Source organism: Prionailurus bengalensis, chromosome E4, assembly GCF_016509475.1.
Source record: "Prionailurus bengalensis isolate Pbe53 chromosome E4, Fcat_Pben_1.1_paternal_pri, whole genome shotgun sequence".
NCBI classification, from domain to species: Eukaryota; Metazoa; Chordata; class Mammalia; order Carnivora; family Felidae; genus Prionailurus; species Prionailurus bengalensis.
Genome location: NC_057360.1, coordinates 59,593,955 through 59,619,102, shown reverse-complemented (window position 1 = coordinate 59,619,102; position 25,148 = coordinate 59,593,955).

The window sequence follows — 25,148 nt, the reverse complement described above, 5'->3', positions numbered from 1 at the left end:
AGACCAATCACAAGGGCCAAATCCCAGCACAACTTGACAGAGGAAATGCTGGGCCCACTAGGGAGGAGAGGGACTGACTATGTACTAAAGTTACGTAGGATCTAACAGGTACAGTAGGAGCTGAAGGACTGCGCTTGGGGCTGAACCCCAAGGTGCTGGATTGAGGGGACCAGAACATAAGGTTGGGGAAAGGGGTGTTTATTTAGATACAGGAGCACTCTGAAGGGACTTGTAATTTCAGAGCTCCCTATAGGATCAACTGAAGCCCAGCTTCTCTCTCTGTGCCCAATGATACCATTGTCACTACCTTACAGATCCTTCAACCTTCTCTAGGTGATTCTCTAGGTGATCAACTTTCTGATATAGCTCTCCATTCCAGAGTCTGTTCCAGCTTCTCTCCCGTGTGCCTCCAGTCTATTCTGTACTTCCTTCATTATAACACTTGTCGCGCCTGCTCACTCTTCTGCCCCTCGTGCCTATCATATTGCCTTGAACTCTGGCGCATAGTAGTTGCTCAGTTAGTGATTGTTGAGTGAATGGTGCCATGCATATGACTTGGAGAGACAGAATGCCTCTCAGGCCAGTGTAAGACCCAATGGAAATAAGGACCATATCTAAAGAAAGAAAGAGGCTGGGTAGCCTCAGAATAATAATGAGAGGAAGTCTTAGAACAGCTCCTATCTGTTCTACAAGAGGAGGTGCCTCAGCCATGGAATTTCACTTATTCTGATCCCATTAAGTAACGTGGAGGTGTAAGAAAGGGTTGCAGCCATTGCATTTATAGAATTTCTGGTTAGAAGGGTAAGACCTTGCTATGGAAGTAGGTGCCCCAGAGGCAGCCTTAACCTGTTGCCGTTGCACATTTGAGCTATCTACCACCCTCCTCTGCTTTCAGGCTTAACAAATAACTCCAGCTGTGGTGTGGTTTCCCACACAGTCACTCACATAGGTCATGGGGACTGGGGTATTCAAGTCTATGGAGCAGCTATAATTCCTCTTATAAGTGAGTGAATTTACATTCTGATTTTATACATTGGTCCTGTGTAATGTGAGTCTGTTCTCATTGCACTGGCAAACCGTATTTCTGGCCCTGGAAGGTCCAGGGCCAGAGCCTGATTGTGGGTGAACTCTCTTAAGTAATGATACATCTCCACCCCCGTATCCATGTTGACTATGGGAATCCTGTTACCCTGACAATCTGACCTCACCATATACTGAGAATCTATTCTCTATTTTGGTATTTCCATGAAGAGTAGGGCAGGATCTGGCTGGTCAACTTCTTTTGTTCCTCTAATAATATTACCTGGTGTTGGGCTCCTAGTCATTATTTAATGAAAACCAGATAACCTAAATGACCCTACGGTATGTGGGGTCCCTTGGAACAAGGGAGTTCCTGCATCAGGGCAACTGGCAAGGAGGTCTCCGGGGCCTATGGGCTGAAGTGGGTCCTCTGCAGGATTTCACATGGGATCTGGGATGCTTATTGCTTTGAGGTACCCTGGGAAGGCAGTTGGGGTCTACAGGAGGGCTCTGAGCCTCAACTTCAAAAACACGTGTTAGAACCAAATTTGTTTCTTATGGCTTGGAATAAAACCATTTGTATACTTAAAAAAATCCTTCATATCCATTATGTATGTAGGATTTCCTCCATTTTACTTCAGGAGAAACTGAAGCTTAAGATTACCATCACCATAATCATTTCCAAAAAGTGTTTGGTAGCAGCGAACTGTTTTCTACTCTGACTATATGGAAACTTTCACATTGTAATCCCCACTCTAGCAGATGGATGGTAGCAGCCTAGACATATTGACCCAATCAATGTATAGATGTCATACTTCATAGATTTTAAGATGTAGATTTTTTTCATATTCATCATCTCTGAAATTGGGATAAGTCTTATAATCGATGTTGTGTCATAGTTTAAACTGGAAACAATTTTTTTTCATAGTATTACATTAAATCATGGTGTCCTATAATTGATGATGTCTTAGATTAAATGAAATATGGGAGTAAAATGTTACCCAGCATTCTTGGTTGAGGAAAAGCAAGGGATTGCAATGTTTTTTTTTTTTCTTCTTCTCATTTTTGTCCTTCATACATTAAATATTTTGTCCTATGGGGAGGAAGATAATTGTCTGAAAGGAAGGAACACCTCCCAAAATAAAACTAAGAGGAAGACAAGCACTGTTCCAGGATGAAGGGTGCTGGACCTCTTTAAAAAAAAATTTTTTTTAGTGTTTATTTATTTTTGAGAGAGACAGAGAGACAGAGACAGAGCGTGAGTGGGGGAGGGGCAAAGAGAGACACACATGTAGAATCCGAAGCAGGCTCCAGGCTCTGAGCTGTCAGCACAGAGCCTGAGGTGGGGCTCAAACCCACGAACTGTGAGATCACGACTTGAGCCGAAGTTGGACACCTAACCCAGGCGCCCCAGGTGCCGGACTTCTTGCTAACACTGCACCATCCTAGAATGCCAATTCTGTGTTTACCTGGGTCTCCCTCTGTGGGTATAGCCCGGACCTTTTTTTTTTTTTTTTAAATCCCTTCTTTCGCTCATAAAACCTTACCTGTCCTCTTTGCTTCAGAGAATTAGCCAATGTGAGAAACAGCTCCCTGAGAATACTCCATAGCGGTTACTGCCAATAACTCCATGCTTTATCTTTTTCCATTCCTTACCCTGAATCATGTGCATTTTAATGGTGACTTATAGGAGTCATACTGTGTCAATCCAGGAGAGCAACTTTCAGGGTGGCAGTTGTAGGCATCAGTGACAAGCTGGTAGAAGCCAGGTTTTAAGTTATAGCTTCCCTAAAATCACACCATTTATTAGGGGAGCTCAATTTTTGTACTGCTTTGTGGTTTACAAATCATACGTTGGCAAACATTTTATTAGAGGTTTACAAAACCTTGTGAAATGGGCGAGGCAGACTTTACCACTGCTTTTCAGATGGAGAAGAAGACCAGAGATGAAATGGTTTGGTCAGTGACACTCAGTTGGCTAATAGAGGAAATAGGACCAGAACCCAGGTACTCTTAGTCCAGAGCCATTGTTTCTCTTTCTAGGAAAGAGACCCCTTCCTACAGCTGCTTCCCTTACCTATGAATAGATAGGCTTCAAAGAAAGCCAGATTGTTTAGAGCCTGGTAGGTTATGTCAAAGGTGTGTGTCTTCATCCCAAGAGCCCTGGGAAGTCATTGAAAGATTTAAGGTGGGAGAATAAGATGAACAGATTATTGTTTAATTGTTAAAGAGCCATCTGGGTGCAGTGGGGAGAATGGATTGTAGGAAGGCTGGAGTGGCAACGATTTAGAGGCAGTAGTTCAGGCAAGGCACCATGGTGCCTGGTCTAGGTACATGACAATGAAGGGGATATGGGTAGGGGGAATTCTGGGAAGATGGTGGCTGGAGCAAGTATCCTACTGCCTTTCTGTTCTAGCTTCAATCCAACTACCAGATGGAGGTGTAGTGTTCTGGCAATAATGTTCAGACTTCTGGGCAGGTCAGGAGCCTGGAGAGAATGGAAAAGCCATGGGGCAAAAAGCAAAGTTATACAGAGAGCTTGATCTGTGGAGATTCACTGCCCACAGAAAATCAGTCCAGCCCCATGTGAGTTCAAGAGCACCTGGGGGGCATACCTGCTCCCAAGTAGCCAAGGTGGCACTGAAGCACGGACGGGGTCCTTCCGCCCCTGAGAGCTGTGGTCTTTATTGCTGAGGAGATGGATTGCACGGGTGCTTCTTCCAGAGCTTTCAGCAGGTGAGAGACAACCTGTCACCTGGGTGAGAGGCTGCTGTGCTTTCCAGTGCTTCCAAGTTCATTACCATCCTTTTTTTAAGCTTATTTATTTGTTTTGAGAGAGACAGAGGTAGTGCGAGTGGGGGAGGTGCAGAGAGAGAGAGAGAGAGGGAGAGAGAGAATATCAAGCAGGCTCCACACTGCCAGTGCAGAACCCGACATGGGGCTTGAACTCAAGAAACCATGAGATCATGACCTGAGCCAAAACCAAGAGTCGGACACTTAACCGACTGAGCCACCTAGGTGCCCCTCATTGCCATCCTTGATAGGCAATGACCTGGGTTCCAAGACAGAACAAACCAAGAGCTCACAGAGGAAAATGAAACAAGTCCACATTTGGATCCACAACATCCTCACAGAACAATAGTAAGTAAAACACTGAGAGAGGCAACTCCTTTGGAATAAAACTGCTAGAGGAGATAGACATCGATCTTAATTTAAAAATAATAGCAAAGGGGCACCTGGGTGGCTCAATTGGTTAAGGGTCCGACTTCAGCTCAGGTCATGATCTCATGGCTGGTGAGTTTGAGCCGCGTGTCAGGCTCTGCCTGGAGCCTGCTTCAGATTCTATGTCTCCCTCTCTTCTCTCTTCTCTCTCTGCCCCACCCCCACTTGCACTCTGTGTGTGTGTCTCTCTCTCAAAAATAAATAAACGTTAAAAAAAATAGTAACAAGCACTTAAGGAGAGTCATACAACATTAAAAAAAAAAAAAAAAGACCTCCTAGAGCCAGAAAAAAAGGAAGAACAAAAACAAAAAATGGCTATGATTTTTTGAATTTAAGATTTAAGGAGGGGATGATCACCGTTGAAAACAATATTAATGACCTAGAAGTTCAAATGGAAGAGATATCTCAGCACAAGATCAAAACAACGAAGAGACAGAAATCGTGAGGGGAAAATGAGATTTGGAGAGTAGATACAGGAGGCTTAACATGGGAATGATAGGGGTCTGGAGGAGGTGAACCAGGCATAGTTTGGCGATTGGTGGATGGAGAGGAGCTGTCAAGGATGTCTCTCTCCTTGGCTTTGGTTGAGACGGTTGGGTGGACAGCAGGGCTACTGCTTGAAATTGGCTGTCCAGGAGGTAAAGTGGGCTGTGGAAAAAACAGGCAGGTGGGGGGATGATGGGTTCCGTCGAAAAGTATTGAGTGTGAAAAGCGTATGGACACAGAAGTGGAGACGTTGAGTGGCTGTTGGATACGCATTCCAGAGACATCTGGGTTGGAGACAGAGTTGGAAACCTCCAACGTATCATGGCAGGTGAAATGGAGGGCAGAGATGGGTGTGCCTTGAGTGAGAGTGACAGGCGGCTGTGCCTTCTTTCTCTTCATTCCCTTTCCTTTGTACTCCCCACTCTAGAGCCGTACTGTGCCTGCTTTCCATGTCCTTTCTTATTATGTGACATGGGACTTGGTGGGGAAGGGGTGGGGAAAAGGGAAAGAAAGAAGAAGAAAACAGAGAGACAGCGTGAGGAAGAGTCATGGGAGGGGTGCCTTGAAATGGAGAAACAGTGTCAAATCTGCCTAAAGAGTCACCCATTTCGGTCACCGGGGCAGAGGGGTGATCTGCCAGAATGCAGTCTATGGATGGGAGTGGCTTCATAGTGACGTTCCATGGACGTAAAGAGAAAGAATTAACATTTATGGAGCAACTACCATGTAAGGGGCACTGGATATGTTCTTTAATATTCACTCTCCTATTTAATTTCCTCTGATAACCTTATATCTAAGGAAAATGAAGCTCAGGGAGGTCCAGAAACTTCCCCGAGATCAAAGAGTTGGTAGGAGAAGTAGCTGAATCTGTGTAACTCCAAAGCTCTTGCTTTTCCCATTGGACCAGAAAAGATCCATACCCGAGAGACCCTGGCAGCCATAAGATTCAGATTCTGACCCACAAGACTTTACTTGTATTTTCACTGCGCCTTTAGTTTCTCAGGACTTTTGAAGATTTACCTTCTCTCTTCTCCCAGAGTTGAGTACACACTGCTAGCCCGACCTTTCAATCTGGGCTGCTCTCTGGTTCTACTGGCCAGCTCAGACAGATGGAAGAAAATGAGCCCTCATTCTTTCTGGGAGTTGAATGGCTGCTTTGTTGTAAATACCTAGAAAATCAATCCTCGGTGAGTTAAACTATGTCATCAGCTATCAGCCAGATTCTAAATCATTGATAAGATGGGGAACCTCCAATTCATTGATCAAAATCTTGAGGTTTTATCAATCGAAATAAAAGAAAAGCAGTAACCTTTGGGATAATATCAGCAGTTACCCACTTTGAGAGAAGAAGTCCTTGCTTCCAACTTGGAAAGTGCCTGATAGTCTCAGGATTGACATAAGTGACATTTCTTCTAACTTCCTTCATCATCCAGAAAAGCAACATTAACAGGGTTTCTTGTAAGCACACCGTATCAGGTGCTTAGAGCACACCGTATCAGGTGCTGGCGAGTTCGTGGGGTAGCAGGTTAACCCAAAGTGCCAGATTTCTTGGGATTATCCAGATTTAAAATACTCACTTATGTGGTCCTCATCAATGCACCGAAATCTGCCAGAAATTTTATCCTGACTTTTAGTTTGGAAGCTCAGGTTATTATCTTTATAGGTTTCCTTAAGGACTTGGCAATCATCTTAGGGTGACTGAAGCGCCATAATATGCACTAAGCGATTCTATTCAATTCAGCAAACATTAAAAGGAATGATATTTAGCCATGTTTGTGTTAGGCACTAAAGTTAGAGATAAAAAAAACAAACAAAACAAAACCATGTGGTAGCCCTTTGTTTACTATGCAATAGTGGGCAAACAGGTAAGGACATAGAACAAGAGCTTCCAAGTAGAGATACGAGACTGAGGGGCACCTGGGTGGCTCGGTCATCCGACTTCAGCTCAGGTCATGATCTCACGGTTCATGACTTTGAGCCCCACATCAGGCTCTCTGCTGTCAGTGCAGAGCCAGCTTCGGATCCTCAGTCCCTCTCTCTCTGCATCTTCATTGCTTGCACTTTCTTTCTCTCTCAAAAATAAGTAAACATTAAAAAAAAAAGACAGGAGACTGAATATGTAGCTTTATCTTCTCTCCCACAAGACCCCTTAAAATAATATTAAATCACAAAAAAGTTTTAATCTCTCTACAATTATGAGAAAGAGAACAGCACTTTCTGGAAGATGGAAAAAAGGTGGAAAGGTGGTATCTGGTGAAGTAGAGGCAAGGAGAGGCTACAAGGAAGGAGAAAACTTAGAGGGGGGCATGGGCTGTGGGGCTGGAAAGGGAGGAAGTAATTGCAACTACCCACAGAAAGTCAACCTCTCCCTTACTCCCTACGCGGAACGCCCAGCATCAAGGCTCATATTCCCTCAACTCAGGCAAACAAACAAACACATGAAAACAAACAATGGGAATGACTGTTAAAGACATTAAAAGAACTGCATGGCAGATCCCTATAGGAAGTTTGATATCTGACTGATAGAGTCCCACAAAAAGAAAGCAGATAAAACTGAGGAGAGATAATTGACCAAGAAATAATAGAAACAAATTCCTGGAGTCAACGAGTAACATTTCTGTATTGAAAGAACCTGCCACACTTCCAATGCAGTCGACGCAAAGTGACTGAAATCTGGACTTGGCACCATGAAACCCAAAACTGAAGGAGCTCCTAAAAGCTCCTAAAAGAGGAGAGAAGCAAACAAAAGCAGAAGGTCCACAAGGAAACAAGAGACGGCCTGGCATCTCCTCATCAGCGACCTCAGATGTTGGCGGTCCATGGAGACATGTCTTCAAAGTTCTGAGGGAAAAGGAATTTTAAACCTAAAGTCCTATACCTCGACCAACTAATAGTCAAACATGTTTTGACTTGTAAGAACTGTGAAGCAGTATCTCCCATGCATGAGTTCTGAGGCAGTGGCTTGGGAGGGCACTGCATCTAGGAATGCAGGGCTACGCTAAGACAGTGAAGAAGGGAGATTCAGGAAATGGTGGGTCCAGCCCTGGAGAGTGCCAGAGTCCCTTCAGCAGGCCCGGGGTCTGGCTCATGAGATTGGACCCAGAGAGGGAAAAGTTGCAACTGTATGGTATGATTATATGGTGTGGTATCTTTCCTAATATAGTGGTGGTTTTAGTTGAATCCCAGAAGTTCTAATATGCAGTGTGTGTGTGTGTGTGTGTGTGTGTGTATATATATATATATATATATATATATATATATATATATATATATTTTACTGTTACTTAAACTGTATCCTAATTTTTATTGTGATTTCCTCGTTGGTTATTTAGATGGCGTAGTTCTTTCTAAACATATGGAGACTTCCTGGAATCTTTCTGTTATTGATGTCTGGCTTAATTGCATTATGGTTAAAGACACTCCGTTTGATTTCTGTCCTTTGAAATGTGTTGAGACTTGCTTTATGGCTCAGCATATGGTTAATTTTTGTAAGTGTTCTGAGCGTGCCTGAAAAGAATGTGTAATGTGCAGTTGTTGGGTGCAGGGTTCTAAATATGTCAATTCGGTTTGGTTTGTTAAACATGTTGTTCAGCGTTTCCATATCCTTGCTGATTTTTGCCTACTTGTTCTATCAATTTCTGAGAGAGGTGTATTTAAATCTCTGCCTGCGGTTAGAGATTTGTTCATTCTTTTAGCAATTCAGTTAGCTTTTGCTTCGTGTATTCCGTCCTCCCTTTCATACGCTTTGCTCTCATGTGCTCTATGCAGGACCCCAGGATAAGGGAGCCAACAAGAGCTTTGAGCAGACTCCACATGTAGTGTGGAGCCCGACTCTGTATCACAACTCTGGGATCATCACCTGAGCCGAAATCAAGAGTCAGACGCTCAACCTACTGAGCCACCAGGTACCCCTCTCTCCTCACTTGGTGTGGGTCTGACTGTGACCTCCAAGCTGGGCCAGCTGAATCGGCCCCTCTCATTGGGGGAAAGGCAGATGGTGTTTGTCCCAACATTTGTCTTCCTGTAACTCAGATCCTCTACTTTGAAAAGATCCTTCTTAAACCATTTATGGAATTAATTTTAACATAAGAGATTTACTCTTTTTCTGTTTTTTCTTTTTTCTTTTGTGCTCATAAGAAGGCTGAGAAGCCTGGAAAGATGAATGGAAATGTTCTGAAAGTAAATGAAAGTCTCATTGTGTGAGCACCCAGAATTTGCAACGTTCTGCATAACAAAGCTATCTGCCTTCCCTTGTAAAGGGTGTCTGGTGCCTGGAATTTTCTGGTCCAGGGACTAATATTTCTCTAAAAGAGAGAGAATCTCAAGCACTAAGAGTGCAGAGCCTGAACTCATGGAACTGTGAGATCATGACCTGAGCCAAAATCAAGAGTCAGACGCGTAACCGGCTGACTCTTTTGAGTCAAAAGAGATTTCTGACTAAGGTGAATCTCGTTGTTGTCATTGCTGTTATTAACTTGGGTGAGGTTCGTGGTAATTTTCAATTGGGGGGCAGATCTTGAAGGAAGGGGCATACTCTTTGGAGCCCAAACGAAATGAATGGAAAACAAACCACATCCACCAGCAATCTTAGTAAGGACTAATGAAAACCGAGGGTCATCTCTGGCTCAATGATCCTATTTTCTCTCTGGTCCTAACCTGATTTTATTATTGAATGTTCTGGAGCCCTCCTCACTTATTTAAGTATTATGACCCTTTACTTATTGGCTTCAAGCTATAATTATGGTCTCCTTCCCTTAATGAAATGAGAGGTTTTAACTGAATTAGCCTATCAACAGCCCCTGCTGAAGCCTGACAGATCTCTTTTTGGACGGCATGCACTTGATAACAGTAATACCAGGGCCCTTTCCCTCTCCCACACTCACTTTCCTGTGCTGGGTGAGTGATAAGAAAGCCTTTATGACATTCTCAGTCAGAATGGAATTAGTGCCATTTATGGGTCTGCCTTCTAGAGACCCATACTGGATCTAACAGTCTTGGGAAATTGTTTGTATGGACATAGCCAAAGGAATCAGCCTGAGTCAGTGGGTATAGGGGGTTTGATCTGGAGACCGGCAGGAGGGAGGGAGCTGAGCAGAACCTTCTTGGGGTTCCCATGGGAGTGGTATGTAAGTGGCCACTACACTATACAGTTGGTGGGGCTCAAAGTCCTTTTGTGATGGGAAGGTCCTGAAGTGGCCACCCATCAGGAGTCAGTTTCCTAACAGGGCTGGAGGAAGTGGATGCTTTTTCAAACCTTGGGCTCGGAGTGGTGGCATTGAAATGCACTGGGTGGCTGGGCCACCGGTGGGTTCTGAGGGTGGGTATGGCAAAAGTGAGGGTTAGAGCTGGAAAGCCCTAGCATGGAGGTGCTGTCCAGGCAAATATTAAGCAGCTGGAGGGTGGTGGGAGGGCTTGTTGAGTCTGCCATGTGGCCTTCTCCTCCCCAAACTCCCCTTCTACAGATGTCAGTGTTTGGGAAGCGTTCACAGAAACAGAGGGAACCTGCATTCCAGCTATCAACGACACTGAGGAAGTGTCCTTCTGTTGAATCAAGGTAGCCATCTTTCTTTTTTGGGTACATTCTCTCTTCCAGACTTTCTGCTAAACGCTTGATATGCATCATCATGTTTTATAATTATTACAATCCTTTTGGGCTAATTACCATTTGCAAATAAGGAAATTGAGGCTCCGTCTGGTTAAATAACTTGACCACTGTCACATAGCTCATTTCCACTTGACACAGAAGAAAAGGCCCGTTATTCATTTATTCATTCCACAAATTTCTCCTTGAGATACTTACTGTGTGCAAGATAGAAATTGCCAAAATCTCACCACCTGGTTTCTGTCAGACTTAGCTTCATTTCTTTCTAATTTGTTCAGCCAGCCTAAGAGCTCCTAGACAGATAGGTATTAACGTTATTTTGAAAAGCCTCCAGGGAAGAAAGTTTCTTATGTTCTCTTGGTAACTGAAGTTTCCCAGAACTTCCAAGGACTTCTTAAGGCTAACCTAAGACCCTCTCGCAACAACCGAAGCCAACTCCTTATGAGGAGATGGGGCACAACCACAGCCGAAGGGAAGTCTTTGAGAACAACCTGTCCTAGGAGGAAGGTAGACACAGTGAGATGGGGCCACAGGGTCAAAGAATATTAGTGCTCTCTGGGACCTTAGAGGCTAAAGACTCTAATTTCCTATTTTACAGGAAAGAAAATGAACCTAGGGAGAATGAACGATTTCCCCAGATTACTGAGCTATTTAATGGCTGAGCTAGAACCAGAGTCTGAGGCTGCTTGTTTCCAGGGGGGTAGGACATTGTGATTGAAAGCTGAAGGTTTGGGAGTGCCCGGGGGGCTCAGTCGGTTAAGCGGTCCTACTCTCGTTTCGGCTCAGGTCAAGATCGCATGAGATCAAGATTCGTGAGATCAAGCCCTGTGTCGGGCTTTGCGCTGACAGCACAGAGCCTGCTTGGGATTCTCTCGCTCTCCCTCTCTCTCTCTGCCCTTCCCCCCACTCATGCCCACTCTCTCTCAAATAAATAAATAAACATTAAAAAATAAAAAGAAAGCTGAAATTGGGAAGCGGGCTGGTTGCTTGCTTTCCCTAGCTGTAAGACTAAGGCAGGTTTTGCAGTCTTATATACTTGGGGCCTCAGTCTTGTCATCTGTAAAATGGAGTTGATAGGTACCTCCTGGAGGTATTATGAGGGTTAAATGAGATCATCTATGTGAGTCCCCGAAGTGTACTAGTCTCAGGTATAGAACGAGGGGCTAGGTTAATATTCCTTTCCCTACCCTGGACCCAGTCTTTTATTTACTATATTCATTAATGTAACAAGTCACACCAACTCTCGCTGGCTTGGGACAGCAATAATTATTTATTACCTCTAACCAATACTTTTGGGCAGGAATTTGGCAGCTGCTTGACTGGGTGGCTCTGAGGTCTCATAAGTTTCCAGTCCGATGTCAGCTGGGGCTGTATCATCTGAGGGCTTGACCGAGGCCGGAATATTCAGCATGAAGGTGTCTCGCTCTTATGGCTGGCGGTCTCAATCCCAGACCACGTGGGCCCCTCCACAGGGCTTCTTGAGGGTCCTCACTACATGGTACCAAGGGGCCCAAAGTGGAATCTGCAAATGCTATTTGTCATCTAGCTCTGGAAATCACACACTTCCGTTGTGTTCCATTGGCTACGCAGGGCCAGCTCTGATTCACTGAGGGAGGGGGCCACACAAGGGCACAAATACCAGGGGGTGAGGATCACTGGGGGCTGGCTGGCACACTGTCTCACGGACGAGGTTCTATTTCTGTGCCCTCTTACCTTCCTGTGTCCTGAGTGTTGATACGTTCCAATAATCACTCCTGGCTTCTCAGGGCTGACAGGGGCTGTGCCCCCCTTAGCGTCTTCTGGAGTTCTGAGGATGCTGTTTATAATTAGCCAAGCAATAATCCCCACCGCTGAGCCAACTCCAAGGCTCATCTGCTTGCTTCTCTGGAGGTTTTTAAATAGACAGGGATGTGTTAATGACACAGTACATTATCTGTCTGTTACTGTTTTGGCAGGCAGCGTGGAAACGTGACTTTTTTAAGGAGGAGTTAATCAGTATTTAAAAAGCAGCTCCTGTGGCAGAGGCATGACGCAGGTATCAAAAGGCTGCCTGGAAAGGCTGAGGTTTCAGAACCCTGGGCCCTGACATCATGCCCTTTGAGTGGCTAGTGGGCATGACCAGCTGGGCTCATTACTACTGACATCTCCCCGCTTCCTCTGCACTTGGAATACATTGAATCTGCTCCCAAACTCAGCATCATCCTCACAGAGGAAGCCTGTGAAGTGTGATCACTGCTTCTCTGCTGATAGTTCTCGAATCTATTTGCCCTGCCTCCTACCAAACCTAGCTCCTGAGCTCTGGAACACCTACTGCTCATTTTCATTTGGATGTTCCCCAAGTGCGCCGAAAACCGAACTCCTAACTTCCTTCCCACCCAACCTCATGGGTCCTCCTGTTTGCTACCTCAGTGAATGGCACCTTCGTTCTCCCTCTGGACCAAGCCAGACCCCCAGATGGTATGGGACGATGGTTAAGAGGGAAGGGTAGGAAGATGGGAGCCTGAACGCCTGGGCTGAGTCTCAACGCTGCCGTTCACAAGCTGGGTGGTCTCAATTTGTTCCACCTGACGTCCGGATTTAAAACTGGAGATAATGATAGAAACAATCCAGGAAGATTGTTGGGGGGAGTAAATGAGCTAGTTCACGCCTGGCATACAGCAAGAGCTCAATAAATGCTCTAAGAATCATTAAGCTCTTTGTATTCTCTCTCCTAAATGTTTCCTGAAACCATCAGCATTTTTACTTTTGTCATCTGTCAGCTTGGGTCCCCGTCCTGGCTCAGCGGGGCAAAGGCTTCCTGCTGCGATCTCTGCCGCCAGGGAGATATTTCAAAGGTACATATGCGAGTGACAGCATGTCCCTGCTTAACCACAACTCCCTTTACTCTTAGGAGTTGGGGGCAAATCCCTTACGTGGCTCAAAGGTTGTGTGGGCGTTGCGTCTCCCTGCCTCTCCAGCCACATCTCCCCCTCCTCCTACTGAGCTTTCAGTCCCTCTGATGGACCCCACCGTCTCTTATCTACAGGTGTCACACATGTTTTTTCCCTCTTCAAAGGAACATTACCCGGTTGAGCCCCTTCTCAGCATTCACTATGGATCTTATTGTTGAAGAAGAAAGGGAGAGGCAGGTAGAGGTGAAGCAGATCAAGGTGTCTCATCTCTTCTTTTCAAACTACTCCTAGAACTTCAATAGACCCCACGGATGGGGAGGCAGTGTTGGCCTCCCAGGTATCAGTGGTTTGAAGAGCTGTGGATGGAGGTTCTGAAGGCTGGAGCTTGAGAGTTCCCAGGTGTGTCCTGTGACACCTCCAGTCGTGCCTCGTTGCCTAGCCCTCAGTGCCCTTGATCTTTTAATCCCAGTGACACATTGCTCCGTTGGGAAATTGCAAACGTGGACTTGGCCAGCCTCCCTCCACATCCTCCCTCGGTGATGCTGGCTAATCTTCCCTCCTCTCCCTCCATGGATTAAACTTCGTTGAACATACCTGTCACCCGGCAGAGATAAGGCTCACCTCCATATGCTCTTTGCCTATGGAGTGGTGGCAGCTTAGCAAATATATGTCAGGTTAATATATGAAGGGGTTGCTCCAATTTTCAAGTATCATCTATATGTTATGAGTATCCTAAGGGCTACCAAAGGCTTCCTCTTTGCTAACCATTTACTCTTATTTTCAGGAGTAAGTGCATTAATCAGATTCTTAGCTTGAATATGTTTGGTACTTCTTTGAAAAAAAAAAAAAAAGAACACAGAATTCCTGTTATGGCCCCATAAATATTTTTTGAGCATTTTATATGTACCAGGAGATGCTGGAGATCCAAAGGTGAATATGACGTAGTCCCAGCTTCTCATTATCCTGGATTCGTCAGCCAGGAGTTAATAAGGTGTTGAAAAAACATTTGTTGGGCAGAAGACATGAATCGACACTTCTCTAAAGAAGACATCCAGATGGCCAACAGGCACATGAAAAGATGCTCAACGTCGCTCCTCATCAGGGAAATACAAATCAAAACCACACTCAGATATCACCTCACGCCAGTCGGAGTGGCCAAAATGAACAAATCAGAAGACTACAGATGCTGGCGAGGATGTGGAGAAACGGGAAACCTCCTGCACTGTTGGTGGGAATGCAAACTGGTGCAGCCACTCTGGAAAACAGTGTGGAGTTTCCTCAAAAAATTAAAAATAGATTTACCCTATGACCTGGCAATAGCACTGCTAGGAATTTACCCAAGGGATACAGGAGTGCTGACGCATAGGGGCACTTGTACCCCAATGTTTATAGCAGCACTCTCAACAATAGCCAAATTGTGGAAAGAGCCTAAATGTCCATCAGCTGACGAATGGATAAAGAAGTTGTGGTTTATATATACAATAGAATACTACTTGGCAATGAGAAAGAATGAAATCTGGCCTTTTGTAGCAACGTGGATGGAACTGGAGAGTGTGATGCTAAGTGAAATAAGCCATACAGAGAAAGACAGATACCATATGGTTTCACTCTTATGTGGATCCTGAGAAACTTAACAGGAACCCATGGGGGAGGGGAAGGGGGAAAAATTACAGAGAGGGAAGGAGGCAAACCGTGAGAGACTCTTAAAAACTGAGGATAAACTGAGGGTTGATTGGAGGTGGGAGGGAGGGGAAAGTGAGTGATGGGCATTGAGGAGGGTGCCTGTTGGGATGACCACTGGGTGTTGTATGGAAACCACTTTGACAATAAATTTCATATTTAAAAAAATAATAATAAAATTTTAAAAAAATTAAAAAAATTTGTTGGACGGATGAATAAATGATGAATATGAGCATCTAATTTTTAAAAAGCAAAGCTTTTCTTTTTTTAAGGTTTATTTATTTTTGAGAGAGAGAGAGAGAGCATGAACAGGGGAGTGGCAGAGAGAGAGAGAATCCCAAGCAGGCTTCAGGCTCTGAGCTGTCAGCACAGAGCCCAACGCAGGGCTTGAACTCACGAACCGTGAGATCGTGACCTGAGACATGACCTGTCTTTGAATGCATTCATTCATTTATTCATTCATCCGAACTATAGTTATTGAGCATCTACCGTGTTTTCAGTCCCTGAAGATCTGCTGGTTTCTGAATGAGAGCCGTTAACCCCACCCAAAATATTACAGGCCTTTCAAGACCAAATGAAATGTCAACACAGAGGAGCTATTTGCAATGCAGATGTGAAGTCACCAGCCTCTGTAATAAACTGGCTGATGAAATAGGCCCCGGGAGCTTCTCGTGAGAAGATCAGGTTTAGCAGCTTTAATGAATTACAGAGGCAGTGAAAACCGCGTCTAATTTGTTCGTCGTCCATATCTCAGGTCACGACATCAGTCTGTACTCGGGCAGGACCGCCAGACTGCTGGGCCTGTCTGTACACCAACAGACCTGTTTACAGATCAGTAATTTTTTTGTAAAGTTTATTTATTTTGAGAGAGAGAGAGAGGCAGTGGGGGAAGGGTAGAGAGAGGGAGAGAGAGAATCCCAAGCAGGCTCCGTGTTGCCAGCGCAGAGCCTGATGCAGGGCTTGAACTCACAAACCATGAGATCATGACCTGATCCATGACCTGAACCAACTGAGCCACCCAAGCACCTCCAGATCAGTAATCTTTCACCTTTGTAGGACAGAGTCCCTTTGGAGAATCTGCTGAAAGCAATGAACTCTCTCCCCAAGAGAATGTAGGCCCAGCATGCTTTGCATTCAGGTCTAGAGGTGAGTCCCTGGGAGCCCAGACTCAGGGTTGAGGCCTCTGGAGTAGAGCCATGTGCCTGATTCCAAAAGTGGTTCCCCAAAGCCTTTCATGCCTTTGGAGATGGAGCTTGTATGCATAGGAGGGACTTCAGAAAGGGCTGGAGTGCAGGGGTGCATGTGGGCATCTGTCTGGTGTGGTTCCTGGAGCAGAAGCCCATTAGGAGGGCCTCCATATCGTGTGGCAGCACTGGGCCCAGGCATTAAAAAGGAAAACTTCCCACGGCCCCTGGGTGGCTCAGTGGGTTAAGCATCTGACTTCAGCTCAGGTCATGATCTTGCGGTCTGTGAGTCTGGGCCCCACGTGGGGCTCTGTGCGGACAGCTCAGAGCCTGGAGCCTGCTTCAGATTCTGTGTCTCCCTCTCTCTCTGCTCCTTCCCTGCTTGCTCTCTCTGTCTCTCTTTCTCAGAAATAAGTAAACATTAAATTAAAAAAAAAAAAAAACACCCAGGAAAACTTCCTCACTGTGTTTACTACGTTGCAGCTGGATTTCTTTGCTGGAGCACAGACGCCCAGAACTAAACTCAGAAAGACCTTTTCATGGGCTTTGAAGCGGATCCTGGCTGGCTGCTTAGGGCTGGTGGTGAACAGCACCCGGGGCTGGGCGAACAGCCCCCACCCCCTTGCATCTGTTCCCTCGGTGACCTCTCCTGCTCCTCGCTCCAGAGGGGAGGTGGGAGAACAGCGTCTTCCTGTCCTGGTCGACAGAACTCTCAGTGCCTCAGAGGCTGCAAATCTTCCTTAGTGGCTCCTGAGTCACAACCCTTCTCTCCCAGGGAGCCTGGCCCAGTTTCCTTGAGGGGCTGAGCCAGAAGTGTTCTCCATTACACCTGACGCCAGGTGCCTCCTCGGTGGCATCAGGGAGTTTAGGGACCCATTTCCCCAGAGGCCCCGGCGGAGAAGTGCCTGTGGACGACGTGGTTCCAGGTCAGCCCAGGCTGTGGGCTGCGGCCTCAGTCAAACCCCCCGAGCCCTGGGGTGCCCGCCCCTCCCCTCCCCTCCCCAGACAGACACGGCGGGCGGGCGGGGCCGGGGTCGGAGGTGCACAGACGTGTCAGTGTTTATTAAAAGCCCTGAGTGCTCAGTGCCTCGTTGGGTCTGAGCCCTCCTGCTGTCCTTCTGTTTCCAAAATCCCTGGGAGTTTTCAGGGCTGACACGAAATACAGGCAACTTCGGTGACACGCTGCTCTGGGCACATGCTCGGACACGTCACCCCAGCTGGGGGGACCTGGGGGCCAGGGCTGGCGGAGAGCCGTGAACAGCGGGAGCTGGGGGTCATGGCCGTGAGCACGTGCACACGGACCGCGCCAGCCCTGGGCTTCCACCGCCCAATTCACTAGTTTTGCTTCCCAGGGTTGGACAAAACCCCAGCTTTTCCACTACTGGCGTTGCATGAAACTGGCTGTTTGAAATATATTAGCAGCTGCTGTTACATCCAGCTGGCAGGGTGCCAGGGGAGGAAATTAAACTTTGCATCTCCCCAGCCCTCCCTCCCTCCCCGCTTCCTACCAACCCATCGATTCTGTTCAGACTGTGCCCGGGATGCCAGCTCCTGCCATGTGCCGAGACCGTGGATTTTCCAGTGAGTTCGGATATCCATTTAGCCTCTGCCAACCCCATTGACGGGCTCTGGGCATCCTAATGTTATTCCAGAGAAGGGCCCCTGCCTGCCCAGTGTCGACCTAAAGTGAGTACAGCCTGGGGGGAGATGGGGCGGGTGGTTACCAACATCTCCGTTTGGCTTTTCTGTGATGGAGAAGAAATAATTTACAAAAGTCAGAAAAGCCGTGTATGTCAACAGTTTAAGCAGTCAGCATGTGAATAATAAATATGGTTCTGTTTATTCTATGACAAGAAACTGTAATCTTTCATTGAGAGAGAGAATAACAAATTTACTGTCTTCTTACGAGATACTTACCAGCACGTTGACCACGGAAGCCCTGCCCCTCTTCCCCAGCCATTTTACCCAGACTGCCTCTTGGCACATGTCCAGGGCCGAGTAGGGGCCCCAGACACGTCAAAGGCCTCTCTCCTGGCCACTGGGGAAACTCCCAACCCCCAGGGGAGACAGCAGAACCGCTTCTTACACCCGTAACACAGGCTGCGATGAACACTTGTGCGAGAGACAAAAGCATCTACAGCGAGCAGGGCGCGCAGCACCCACCCATTCATGCGTTCAGCAAACACTGAGCTTTTATCATGCTTCCAGAATGCTTCTTGCACGTGAGATGCAAAGATTAAAAAGTAGTTTCAGCGGCCGACTTCGGCTCAGGTCATGATCTCACGGCTCGTGAGTTCGAGCCCCGCATCGGCCTCTGTGCTCACGGCTCAGAGCCTGGAACCTGCTTCGGATTCTGTGTCTCTCTCTCTCTCTGCCCCTCTTCTGCTCACACTCTGTCTCTATCTCTCTCAAAAAGAAATGCACGTTAAAAAAAAAAAAAGTGGTTTCTGTTTTCCGGGAATTCACAATGAGTAGACAGGGGAAAATATGACTTTTTTAGAGAAAAGACAGGTTCAAGTCTTGGCTTTGGCAAGCCACTTTTCCACTGGGAGATTCTGTTTCCGCACCAGGAAAATGAAGCAGAAGGAGAGCAGTCTCAAAGGGATGGTGAGGCTTTTGGAAATGAGATAAGGCGCGTGGGGAGATTTTTCTCAGGAAGCAGTAAAGCGCCGAAAGGGGTTTTTTCTGAGCCCCCACGGTGGGTTGAGAGTTGGGTACACTAATCGGGGGGTCCTGGTTTGGACCTCTCTCCACAAGACCTCAGTGTTCCCCCTGGTGGTCCCCGGATCCTGCCCCCCTCAGGACACATCGCCTCTGTTTCCGGACTGGCCTTTCAAGGGCACGAAGACCCCACCTGCCTCTCCTCTCTGCCAGGAATCTGGAACCCGGGTGGGGGGGGGGTTGCTACCAAGATGTGGTGTGATAGCTGCTGAAAGCCTTGCCCCTTATTTAGTTCTTTGTTATTTGTAAGATTTATTCCACAAAAATCTCAAACATATACAAAAGCAGAGAACATAGTATAATGAACCCTGTGTACTCAGTTCTCAATGTCAGCAATTATCAATGCATATATATCCAATCCTGTTTCACTCATAAGCCCACATACTCGCCTGGTCCCCGGGATTATTTTAAAGGAAAGCATTTAATATTACATGTTCCTTAATATCATCCAACATTTAGTTGGAGTTCACTTTTCTCCGCTGGTCCCACAGGTGTTTTTATGAAACACGTTTCTTCAAATCAGGATCCGAACAAGGTCCCCATGATGTATTTTGCTGCCATTTTGGCATAGGTGTGTGTTCCCCTAGAAGGGAGGGGAGAGTTGGTTCTGCAGGAAAGAGAGAGAATAATTTCAGGACTAAAATGCTCCTGCACGCAAGGTCCAGAGCACAAGTAGAGAAGCTGACTTTAGAGAGGTGTGGAGGGGGTGCCTGGGTGACTCAGTTATTTAAGTGTCTGACTTTGACTCAGATGATGATCTCTCAATTCGTGAGTTCGAGCCCCGCGTCTGGCTCTGTGCTGACAGCTTGGAGCCTGGAACCTGCTTCAGATTCTGTGTCTCCTTTTCTCTCTGCTCCTCCCCAGCTCTCTCTCTCTCTCTAAAAAAATAAATAAACATTAAAAACAAATTTAGAGAGACATGGAGACACTTTCCCACCTGAACACAAGAGGAAACAGGGTGTGTGGCTTTAGAGGCCAGCAATAGGAAGGTGAGGTGATTCTGATCTGGATGCTTCTATTTTCTCGATAAAGTATGAAGATAGGAGAATTGCTTTGGGCTGGGGAGAATCTGAGGACTACTGTGAATGATCTACTTCATTTGATAGGTAAGGAAAGCAAGACCCAGAGAAGAGACTTGCCCAAGGTTCCACGACAGTTAATAACAGGCTTAAGAGCAGAACCCAGCTCTCCCGGTTCTGAGCCCTGCATTGTTTTTACCCTTTGTTGCTGAGCAGGAGAACATGTCTCTGGTTTCCTCTAGAGATGGCTGGCTGGATTCTGGGGAGCTAACAGGGAGGGGGTGTCCCTGGGGATTGACATTGACATTTCCACAGTGGGTTTCGTGAGTCTGGATATTGGGTTGCATGATTGATTGATTGATTGATTATACGTGTGTGTGTGTGTGTGTGTATTTAATGTTTATTTATTTTTGAGAGAGAGAGAGAGAGAGAGAGGAAGGGGAAGAAGAGGGGCAGAGAGAGAGGGAGGCACAGAATCTGAAGCAGGGTCCGGGCTCCAAGCTGTCAACACAGAGCCGGATGCGGGGCCCCAACCCAAGAACCATGAGATCATGACCTGAGCCACCCAGGTGCCCCTCAGGTTGCGTGATTTAAATCCAAGAGTTTGGGGGCGCCTGGGTGGCGCAGTCGGTGAAGCGTCCGACTTCAGCCAGGTCACGATCTCGCGGTCAGTGGGTTCGAGCCCCGCGTCAGGCTCTGGGCTGATGGCTCAGAGCCTGGAGCCTGTTTCCAATTCTGTGTCTCCCTCTCTCTCTGCCCCTCCCCCGTTCATGCTCTGTCTCTCTCTGTCCCAAAAATAAATAAACGTTGAAAAAAAAATAAATAAATCCAAGAGTTTGGTCAAGGAGGATACTCACAATTACAGAGTTTCAGACTTAAAGAGGCACCTGTAGATGCCCCCAGGATTGTGCTCATTGCTCGACTGTCTCTCAGAACACCTTACAATCCTCCAGTAAATGGTTGCTCAGCCACGTTTTGATCATGCGCAGTGACTGGGTGCTCGCCACCTCTCAAGCAGCTACTGTGGGACATCTCTAAGGGCAAGAAAACATCAGGCTAATGTGGGGTTGAGATCTGCCTCTGTATAATTTCTACCCGCTGAGTCTAATTCTGCCTCTGGAGCTGTGCAGTTAGACTCATCTCCCTCCTTCCTGACAGCCTTTCAGTTACTTGGAGCTTCCTCCCAGGTCCCCCCTGCTGAGCAGTGACACTGCTTCTGAACCTTGAGAAGTAGAGCTGTCCCAGAACAGCAGCCTCTCCCCAAAGCTTGGAGGACCAGATTCTCTTGATCGCTCAATTTTTGTTGCTTGCTCTGGTAGATGCCAGGAAATCCACTTTGCTATGGATTCCATTTTCTGTTTCTTTTCTTTTCCTTTTTTTTTTTTTTTAATTTTTTTTTCAACGTTTATTTATTTTTGGGACAGAGAGAGACAGAGCATGAACGGGGGAGGGGCAGAGAGAGAGGGAGACAGAATCGGAAACAGGCTCCAGGCTCCGAGCCATCAGCCCAGAGCCCGACGCGGGGCTCGAACTCACAGACCACAAGATCGTGACCTGGCTGAAGTCGGACGCTTAACCAACTGCACCACCCAGGTGCCCCTCATTTTTTTTAAATGTTTATTTGTTTTTGAGAGAGAAAGACAGAGCACAAGTGGGGGAGGGGTAGAGAAAGAGAGGGAGACACAGACTCTGAAGCAGGCTCCGGGCTCCGAGCTGTCAGCCCAGAGCCCGACGTGGGGCTCAAACTCAGGAACTGTCAGATCATGACCTGAGCCAAAGTGGGATGCTCAACCAACTGAGCCACCCAGGCGTCCCTATTTTCTGTTTCTTAAAAATGCTTTCTCTTTTCATTTCAGTGCCCTGGGACCTCAACCACAACTCTCTAGTGCACTCCCCTTGTCTTACCTGTACCCTCGCACGTACCCCAGGCACACTGCAAGGCCTGCTTGCTTTTCCTTCCTCTGTTAGAGTCCTCCAAGGAGGCCCAGGGCACCAAGCCTCAACCAGGAGGCTCCTTCACTGACTCACAGATCAGAGAGATCAGAGACATCAGAGACATCAGAGATTGGCAGATCACCAATAGGAAGTCTTTGACAGAGAAGGAGGGGATGCTTCTCAATGCAGCAGACACAGAATTGGAATCTTGTATGGAATCCCTACACTTATTCCTTACTCTTCAAACTCTTCCCACCCATCAAGGCTTAACCCTGGATCTTTCTCCTCTGTGAAATCTTCCCAAACTACTCTAACCTATACCAACTTCCTCTTCCTTGGAAGCTTCATCTTAACAGCAGTGGCATCATGGGTAGGAGCTATCTTTACCTGGGGGGGGGCAGGGTGTGGGGGGAGGAATATCTTCTCACAGATATTGTTTAGAGTTGCAGCAATGGTGATAATAAAAAGGAGACCTTCCTTTAGTCCGTCCATTGTTTGTAAATCCTCTGTGTACAAAGCACTTCCTCATCCCTCACAGTGGGAAGGACACCTCGGAGCGCCTACCTTGGTATGCCATTGCTTAAGGGTGATTCGCAGCTTGCCCTATGGTTTCTCTGATAGTTGCATGAGCCTTAGTTTTCTCCCCCAACCCAGGCATAAGCCGCTGGTGGCTGGGATGAGTCTTACTGTCGTTAGCCAGCCCTTCTGAGCCTGGCACAGACCTGGGCATGTACTCGCGGCTTCAGAAGTAACTGCCTGATTTTGTAGTGAATAATTGGAGTGGTTCCTCGTTCCCAGAAGCTCCACGGCAGTGCATTGTAATTCTAGTCTCCCTTGAAGTCATCCCTTCTGCTCGGCCTCAAGGAGGAGAGGGGACTGGAGTGAGTGGGCATGTGTGTGTGTGAGAAGGAAGACACAGGGAGAACCCTGCACGCCCACCACCCCAGGCCGTGGGAGGAGGCAGCACTGGAGTGCTATGTGGCCAGCTGGTCCACACCTACCCAGAATCCCCCGCTCTCATGGGGGGGGGCAGGAATCCTCCTTCTGCTCCTCTTCTCTCGTCCTTACCCCTCCTCCCTCCCACCTTCCTTTCGTAATTACTCTGATGGGATTTCAGAGACCAGAGCATCCCTTTCCTGACCTCAGCAGTCCATATGATTTCATTTTGATTTTGCTTTGGCTGAGCCCTTGACCTATTGTAATTATTTCCCCAAAGTGCCTGCAGTCCCCAGTGTGCTCGGCTAATTATCTGCAGAGCATGTGCACAAAGTGATCTCTCAGCTTCCGATGGATCTGGGGCTCTGCGAGCCCTCGCCTGTTGGTTAAGTACTGGGAGCTCTGGATGAATTTCTCATTCAGGGTGTTGGCACGTGGGAGGTTCAGTAAAGGCCCCATTCCTTCCGGAGGCTGGTCGTCAATGGGGAACACCCAGTAACCAAGAGTATGCTTTTCCTGGATATTCATCCCAACCGCATGGTGGCTAGCCTGCTTTCTGGGAATGAGGCCACCATGGGAAATAGTTTCATTCAATTACTTCTTCAATGCATTCCTCCATCTATTCAACATCTTTTGAGACTCTACTACATGGTAGATGTTATGCCAGGTACTACGTATCTGATGAATGAATAAAACATGGCCTCTGCTGTCAAGAATCTTGGTCTAGTCAATTTTAAAAACTGAGAATGAACTGAGGGCTGATGGGGGGTGGGAGGGAGGGGAGGGTGGGTGATGGGCATTGAGGAGGGCACCTGTTGGGATAAGCACTGGGTGTTGTATGGAAACCAATTTGACAATAAATTTCATTAAAAAAAAAAGAAAATAAATAGAAGTAGCTTAGAGAATTAAAAAAAAAAAAAAAGAAATCTTGGTCTAGTCAAGGAAATGACAAGCACATAAGAAAGTCTTATATGCCAAAAGGGAGGCACAGATCAAATGCTACAAGAGTTTGTACCACAGAAGGAGAAATACACTTTTAAAGAGGGAAAAGGATATGGTTAAGCTGGACTTGGAAGATGGGTTTGCTTTGGATATTGGGAGGCAGAAGGTGGAAGAATCCCACTGTGTGGGTGAGTCTGCAGCACTTTCTCCTGAAGGCCAGTCAGGGGACCCCAGCTTCCTAGAGACCAGTAGCAAAGCCTCTACAGAAACCTTGCTAGCCCCAGTCCTCACTCCCTCCCAACCAGAGCAGTGATCCTCTGGACCCTGACGCTCAAGGTCACATTCATGAAGTGTCATGGGCTTATGGCTCCACCGCCTTCTTTCTGGCTCATCTCACAGAAGCTGAAGAACTTTCCCACCTCCTTGCTTCCCACCCTGCCCTCTCCAGGGACTGGATGAATTGCTCTAAATGTCAAAAAAGCTACTTCAGACTGAAGACCTGAGAAGCCCACCCACCATGCTTCTGGACCTGCCCCTCGCCTATGCTTTCTTACTTTTGTTTTTGCTTAAGCTTATCTTCCCTCCTGCTCGCTCCTCCCAGGGCTGACTCTTTATGTCCTTCCAGACTCGGCCCCCATACTGCCTCTCCCTTGGGATCCCTCCCCACAATCCAGGCTGTGATTTATGCCCCTCTCAGAGTTCCCATAAATGCCACCGTTGCACAGAATGGTTTGTATTTGAACCTATGTGCTGTTGGTTCTTTGAGGGCAAGAACTCTGTGTTTTTCCATCACTGGTGCATACATAGTAAGTACTTAATTGGTGTTTGTTGGCTCAAGAAATGCAGGCAGGGTGCTCTATAAAGCAGATGCCTCTGCAATGTATGTGGGTTGGAGAGAAGGACTTTGCACATTTTTTCTTTTCTTTTTTTTTTTTTTTTGAGAGAGAGAAGGTGCAACCGAGTGAGGGGCAGAGAGAGAGAGATAGAGAATCCCAAGAGGGACAGAGGGAGAGAGAGAGAGAAGTGGGGCTCACCTGAAGTGGGACTTGTGCTCACCCAATGTAGGACTTGAACTCATGAACCGTGAGATCATGACCTGAACCAAAGTCAGATACTTAACAGCTGAGCCACCCAGGTGCCCACGCATTTTTCTTAAAGCTGTCATGATATTTACATTATGTCACTGCAGTGGCCATTTTCTGGCAAGCCAGGAAGACCTGAAAATGGGCTCCAAAGTGAGAAAGCCTACAGGATGTGATGGGAGGTGGTGATCTACAGTGGCCTATAGACCTGGGAGCTGGGAGACCTTCTGGGTTGACACTCTTCTCTTAGATGTATGGCCTCTGTCAAACCTAGGCCTCGATAGTCTTCAGGAGGTCAAATGTTCTCAAAGTGGAGTCCCCAGACTCCATCAGTATCAGCTGGGAACTGGTTGGAAATGCAGATTCTCAGACCTTCCCTAAACCTACTGGATCAGAAACTCTGGGGGTGGGGTCCAGCTATCTGTAAT